We start from the raw sequence: 7,811 nt of genomic DNA, 5'->3' as shown, positions 1-7,811 counted from the left end.
GAGATTTCCTCTCCACATCACAACTGGGTTTCAGTCAGCTGATTGATAAGTATATAAAGGCCAAGCATTCAGAGAACATGCCACAACTAACAGCACACTGATAATGTCTCCTCAATTGGTGACAAAACACTTGCAAGTAAATTGCCAAGATCAGAGAACAATTTAACCCAACCACACTGGAAGTTGTCTCAGATATGTTGTCTACAAAAATTGTTGTAGTCAGAAGACTGCTTTCATCACTGTCACGCTTCCTCTGAGCAGCATGGTTCTTCCTTGGCCCAATATGTTTTCAAACAAGAGGCACAGAGGTTGGCACCAATACCTGCTTGTCCTCTTTTGGGCAACAGTTCATCGTGTACAACGTGGAGACATATAGAACATAGAATAGTACAGCACATTACAGGCCCTTCGGCCCACAATGTTGTGCCGACCCTCAAACCCTGCCTCCCATATAACCCCCCACCTTAAATTCCTCCATATACCTGTCTAGTAGTCTCTTAAACTTCACTAGTGTACCTGCTTCCACCACTGACTCAGGTAGTGCATTCCACACACCAAGCACTCTCTGAGTGAAAAACCTTCCTCTAATATCCCCCTTGAACTTCCCTCCCCTTACCTTAAAGCCATGTCCTCTTGTACTGAGCAGTGGTGCCCTGTGGAAGAGGTGCTGGCTGTCCACTCTGTCTATTCCTCTTAATATCTTGTACACCTCAATCATGTCTCCTCACATCCTCCTTCTCTCCAAAGAGTAAAGCCCTAGCTCCCTTAATCTCTGATCATAATCCATACTCTCTAAACCAGGCAGCATCCTGGTAAATCTCCTCTGTACCCTTTCTATTTGTGGCATCATCCAGTATCTTTCTTAATCTGCTTTCAGTTGATTCTCTTGCAGGGGATGTGGCATGCAAATGACGGGTGGATCTCCAATCAAGTTGTAGTTGTCTCAGCCAATCACATCCCAACAATACTGGCCCTGTTTTACCACATTCAAACCCAAAGTGGCTTGTTGGTTGTTGTAAAGACTGTTATAAATGTCTTTATAACTCCTGTGGGACATTATAAATCGTGAAAGTAATAAGGGAACATTTAGAACAAAACCATTGTTGATTGCAGAACACCTTAGGTTACATTATCTGGATCAAAAGGAAGGGGAGTCCATTTCAGCATACGTGGCTGAATTGAAGTTGTCTGATCATTGTCAGCTTGGTAGTTTATAAACTACCATGATATACATGGTACATGATATACATGAACTACCATGGTAGTTTATAAACCATGATTGAGGTGTACAAGATTTATAAATGTCCCACAGGAGTTATCTTTTCTCCAGCATAAGTTCTTAGTTGGATATCTGCAGGCTTCAGTTTAGTGTCTTTGAAATGCCATTCAAACTTATTTTGTGGAATGGCTGAAACAGTTGAACCTGTGTCCAATTCCATGTTAATTAATTTACCATTCACTTCTGGTATAAGCCATATTGCTTGTCTATTGTTAATTTTCACATTGTAAATCTCTAGGATACTCAGTCCTGTGTCACTCTCATCATTATCAGTTTTTTTCATTTACAGCATGCAGATTAGTGTTCTTTTTGAAAATGCAACTCAACTTTTAACCTTTTTGTCTTCTCTGTGCGTTCTATTTACTTTTGGATGCCCGAAATACTTTGTTGTATTTTCTGCAAGTGTTACCTTTAAATCTGCATTTGTTTGGTGTATGTGAGCCCCTGCCATAATGATAATATAATTTGTTTGGCCTGTTTCAGTATTGCAGTTTTGTTCATGCTCACTGTCATTCCTGACTACAACTCAATTGCATTTCTGTCTGTTGATACAGCAATTTCAATTGTTTCTTTTAAATGCAAGTTGCACTTCCATTTTTTAATGCTTCCGTCTAAGATTCCACAAACTAAATGATCTCTGAGTGCATCATTAAGCCCATCACCAAACTACCAAACCGACAATGATCAGACAACTTCAATTCAGCCACATATGCTGAAATGGACTCCCCTTCCTTTTGATTCCAATAATGAAACCTAAAGTGTTCTGCAATCAACAATGGTTTTGTTCTAAATGTTCCTTTATTACTTTCACGATTTCAACAAAGCTAATTTCAGCTGATATGGTTGAAACAGTTAAACTTCGAAGCAAACTGTACGTTTTTAAACCCAATGCACTCAGTAAAATAGGTACTTGTTTCTCATTTGCTATTCCATTTGCTTTAAAATACTGCCAAATCCATTCTGTATACAATATCCAGTTATCTGTTGGATAATCAAACATGTCAATATTTCCGATGTAGCCAGCCATTTCTGCTTTTGTTTTAATGATTATCATCACACAGTACTCACTGCCTAGGAACATTTGAATTCTTCCATTTTCTGCCTTTTTTTAAAACTTGACATTATCTGCCTGTTCCTGAAGAATCATGTCATGCACCACTTTCTTTACTCGACAATTTATCACTGTACTTTTTATAAACTCAGATGTCTCACTGTACTTCAACAGTTAGGTAGTTGTCTTGGGTTTGTTTTAAAACTTACCCTTCTCTACAGTTGTATTTTGTAACTCTGAAACATTAAACTACTTGAAAGGAAAACACAGAGTCCAGAATGAGAGTGCATTTTTACTTATAGCCCACAATGAATTATTTAAACAATAAAGAATGCATAATAAAACAATATGTTTACAATATTACTCAAATACACCACAGAAATAAAATTCAAAGGTCTTTCATATTTCCCAATTTTCCCTTTGATTGCTTCCTCAACTCTGTCTCAACTTATGGGTGCCGCGGTAGTGTAGCAGTTAGCAGTTAGCGTGCTGCTATTACAGCTTGGAGTGTTGGAGTTCAGTTCCAGTGCCGTTCTGTTAGGAGTCTCCGTACGTCCTCTCCGTGGAATCTGCCGCAGTAGTGTAGCGGTTAGCGTGACACTATTACAGTTCGGGACATGCCGGAGATCAGTTCCAGTGCCACTCTGTGAGGAGTCTCTGTACGTCCCTCCCAGGAAATATGGGGGTTTTCTCTGAGTCCTCCTGTTTCTGCCCACTGTCCAAAGACATACTAGGAAGGTTAATTGGTCATTGTAAATGTCCTGTGAACTTTGCCACTATTGTAACTCCTGACAACATATACACTAATAAGATGTTTAGAGGTTTCTTCTGGTTGGTGAGATCCCAGGAGATTTCTTCTTCATATTCCAAAGCTGGGCCAGTTTAGGTTGATGGGAAAAGAAACAAAGAGGAGGAGGATAAATTGCAGGAGGGTAAAATGGTCAAATGGGATCTAGGAAGACAGATGAATTCAAGGTGCAAAGTGTTGAGGTGTTATTTGCTAAAATTATTCTAGTGATTGAGGAGTGTGAATTATAAGGATAGTTTAGAGAAAATGAGGTTGTTGCTCTTGGCTAAGAGAGTTTGAGGGAAGGTTATGAAAAATAGGGATAGCTTGTTTCCATTAGCAGAGGAATCAAGTGATTGAAGACAGAAGCTTAACTGGAAAAAGCTCCAGAGTTTTTATTTTAAAACTATTTTAACACTAATTATCATAATCTGCAATGCAATGGCTAATAGTGAAGTTTCTTGCTTTCCAAGGGGGAATTAGATAATTATTTGAGTAATAAAAGTTTTCCAGGTTGTTTGAGAAAGAATGGTCCAGACTCACGACCATTACCATCCAGGACGAGATCAGCAGATACCGGAAACACCACCACTTGGAAATGCCCCTCCAAGTCACTCACCATCCTGACTTGGAAACCCAGCGCTGTTCCTTCATTGTTGCTGGGTCAAAATCATGGAATTCCCTCCCTAACAGTACTGTGGGTGTACCTTTACCTCAGGGACTGCAGCAGTTCAAGAAGGCAGCTCATCACCACCTTCTCAAGGGCAACTAGGGATAGGCAATAAATTCTGGCTTAGCTGGCAATGCCCACATCCCGTAAATGAATAAAAAAATTTAAAAATGTATATGATGGATCAGTCTGATAAAGCCAACAGAGATTCAATAGACTATGACTCTATAACCGCTCTATGGTGTGTGTGCCATAACGGTTCTATGGCTCAAGTCATTAGGAAAAGTAACATCAAAATATTGATATTTTGATTCTTTTATCGTCTTACTTTCTATTACAATTATGAGATTGATTCCTGAAAGGAAAGATTATAGACTGGGCTACAATCTTTGAAAATTCACAAAATATTGTTCTTCATGCCATGTTCTATGTGGCAATGCCAAGCCAGAAATATTGCAAATAAGTTCTTAGTTTTTCCTGCTTTGTGTGTGATACATCCCCAGTTTGGCAGAAAGTGTTGCTTTTGGCATCAAGTCTTCATGCTTCTTTTAAGATCTCCAAGGAACTTCACAGGAATGATAATCAAACAAAACGTGATGCTGGAGAAGGCAGAAGATCGAGTTATTAGGACAAACAAGCAAAGACTTTGTAAAAATAATGCACAAACTAAGTTTATATCACTGATGGAAACTTGGCAGAAATTTGAAATATACCTGCACTCTTGATTTTAATGTATAGGATCTTAATTTGGACTTTGGTGTGAATATAAAGAATATAGCGGTGTTTGGTTCCTTAAGGATGTTGGACAACCACGTCCAGCTACTGCCCTTCACTTGGGGCTTAGCTACTAAGCCCAGCCTTAGCTACTGTCTCTTCAGGCAGATGGGACTCATCAGCCGTGGTTGGCAGCTCATCTAGGAGAAGGAAAACTCTGATTTCAAACTTCCACTGTCTTGTGGCTATACCCACTCATGGGGAAGGCTTCAGGAGTAAACTTTGAGGAAAAATCTGGACCTGGAGACTCTAAGGCAGTCCTATATTGAATTCAGCGCTTGTTGACCCCGACCAACGGAAGACCCCAAGTGGTGGAACACAAATGGGAGCATGAACAAGTGGGCTCAGTTTACTTTTTTTTTTAAAAAAAAAACAAAGTAGAAGCAGAATCAAGAACTGAAACCAAATAAGATGAATCTCATGAGGTCTGAGTGGACTCAGCAAGATTATGAACTGTTGATCAAAATAAGCTGCAGGAAGTTATAAACTCAGTCAACTCCATCATGTCCCAGCTTCCAGGACACCTTTCAGGAGTGTGCCTCAAAAATGCAGTATCCATCATTAAGGATCCCTATCACCCAGGACATGCCCTCTTTTCATCAGGGAGGAGGTACAGAAGCCTGAAGACACACTCTCAGTGATTCAGGAACAGCTTCTTCCCCTCTGCCATCCGATTTCTGAATGAACTTTACATCCATGAACTCCTACCACTTTTTTTCCTTTTTTTTTGCACTACTTATTTAACTTGACTTATTAATATATGTAATATGCAGTTTTATTATGTATTACAATGTACTGCTCCTGTATAGCAATAAATTTCATGATATATGCCAATGATATTAAACCTGATTCTGAACAGAGGAGATTATTACCCAGTTCCACAACACATCATATCCACGGTTGATAACTGCTATTTTTCCAGTACTGCTCAGGGCTGAGACCACAATGATGGGCATATCCAGAACTTGTGGAGTGAAAGCTATATGATAGATTGTGACAGAAAGTTGATCTCTAACCAAATGAAAATTATTGAAATACTCCCCATGGTCATTTTTTGTCCTCTTGGCCCAGGACAATTCAGATGAGAGTCTGCTTTATAAAGACAAGCAAGAGGAAAATGTAAAAACAAACATTTAAAAAGTGTGCTTATTGAGCACACAAGAAATATTTAAATGTTGAAGTCATTACAAGTAATTCTCTGTATATTTCATAAAACCACTAGAAAAAAAAATCAGTTGAATTGTCAGTGAAAAATTATCAATGCTGATGCTGTACAATTATTAACCAAATAAAGCCCAGAGAGAGAGGTCGCCTGCCTTGTCATTTGACAGAAGGTCAAACCTCAAGCCAACATTGCTCACATTTGATCTATTCCATTCCACTTCCCGTGTGCTCAATCAGCTGTGTAACAACAGCAAGCACTGGCTTGCGGTCAATCAACACGTTTAATTAAATGTTACTTCCTCACTAACTATCTGTGGGCCAAAATAGGATTACAGCTGTATAATTACTGAAGTTAATCTTGTGTGCATTAATCCTCTCACTTTGATTTCCCCATAAGGTTTCTCAGTTTCCTGTTACATACAGTGGGCTAACAAGGGGCGCCTCATTGTACCTGCTACTTACACTTCTTCCTCAACAGCCTTGGAACATATTGCCCTGCGAATTGCTGGAATTACAAAGTGATAAAGTTGTGGAGTGAACAATGGAGAATTAAATTTAGTGAACTCTGGGGGCAGCAGTCTATGTCTCCGTAAGAACTGGGAAATGGAGAAGAATGGTGAACGAGTGAGCAGAGAACAAACTACTGGGAGTACTCAGGGGGTCATAGCTCCTGGCGGGAAAGAGATGGAAGATCGCTTGGGTAAAGTCCTTGCAGTAGCATGGGTAGTTTTATTAAACTGCATAAAAAGTAAAAGAAAAATAAACAAAATAAATTTCAATAATCTGAAGAGCAAACAGGATAGAGTTTTGTAGGGCAGAACACCAAAGTAGTGAAAAATAGGCTTAGCTTCAGAGCTGTGTCTATCTCTGTGAGGAAAGGAAATATCAACATTTTGCATCAATCTCACATACTGGCAATTCCTTCCACCTACAGATGCTGTTCAACCTGCTGATTTCTCCAGCAGCTTGTTTGTTGCCGCAGATTCCTGCATCTGCAGAATCTTATGTCTATTTCCAGACCTGTTCCTTTACAGCATGCAAATGTGACTTGCAAAGCCAACAATTGCTGTCCATCCCTAAATCCTTTCAAATGAAGGATTTTGGAGACTAGTTTAAAGATTAACTTTACCTGTCACATGTCTAGTGAAATGTGCTGTTTGCATTGAAGATGTGTTGGGGGCAACACTTCCGGTGCTAATACAGCACGCCCACAACTTACTAGCCCCAACTTGTACATCTTTGGAATGTGTGAGGAAACCAGAGCATCTGAAGGAAACCTTCAGGTTCACAAAGATAACATACAAGCTCCTTACACATTCAACCATAGATTAATATCCATGAAAACAGTCAAGGACCAAAATGCAAAACTCCATACCAACAGTCACACACAGCACATGACACACATACCACAGATAAGACAGTAAACATACAGTCATAGAAAAAATATAATCTAGCCAAGTTCCTGAGTGACATGTCCTGTAAATTGATGGTGCATGAGTGTTGTTGGCAAGAGCAAGCAGTTCTCAGCAGTCCACAAATGAGCATATGTAGGCGATTGTTCATCGCCTCTGGCATCTCCCCTCCTGGACTCCTGCAACATTCAAACCCACGGCAAGAGGCCACACAGCTACCCCACCGTCAGCCTCAAAAGTGTCCAAGATAGTCACTCACTGTTAGACTGCATACTGCCTTCGTGCACTCACTCCACCGCCTCTCTGTAGCGGACAGCAGCACGGTCCACACAAAGTCCAGCTCCTCCGTCAATAAGCAACTCACAGATGGTTAGACCTGCAATACGTGAAGTTATTAATGTTCAGTAGTCTAGTGATCATAAAAAAACAATTTAAGTAAGACAAAAGACACCTTTGGTTAGCCCCAAAGAGGCCATTGCATCTGAACGCACCATCGTCTTACTGGAACTTAACACCTTACAGAAAGCCAAATTTCCTTCTCTGAAAAACATTATTAAAACAATAGGTAGTTTCAAAGTCATTAGTAATCACCTTGATTGATGGAATGACTTGATGCTGATTCAAGCAATAAAGTGAAATAAGTATTCCAACTGGTAGTGTGGAATTTGAATTCA

General features: G+C 39.8%; 1 long non-coding RNA gene across 1 annotated transcript; it reads right to left on the bottom strand.

The window, feature by feature from the left end:
• Positions 1-2,609: 2,609 nt before the first annotated feature.
• On the bottom strand, positions 2,610-7,484 carry LOC140734102 (uncharacterized). The gene is made up of 2 exons (XR_012100472.1): positions 7,397-7,484; positions 2,610-4,386 (listed from the first exon to the last, which is right to left on the bottom strand). It is a non-coding gene; the product is annotated as an uncharacterized lncRNA (long non-coding RNA).
• Between the last annotated feature and the right edge of the window lie 327 nt (positions 7,485-7,811).

This window comes from Hemitrygon akajei, chromosome 10 (assembly GCF_048418815.1).
Source record: "Hemitrygon akajei chromosome 10, sHemAka1.3, whole genome shotgun sequence".
Taxonomy (NCBI): domain Eukaryota; kingdom Metazoa; phylum Chordata; class Chondrichthyes; order Myliobatiformes; family Dasyatidae; genus Hemitrygon; species Hemitrygon akajei.
This window is presented reverse-complemented; position numbering and strand designations above follow the sequence as displayed.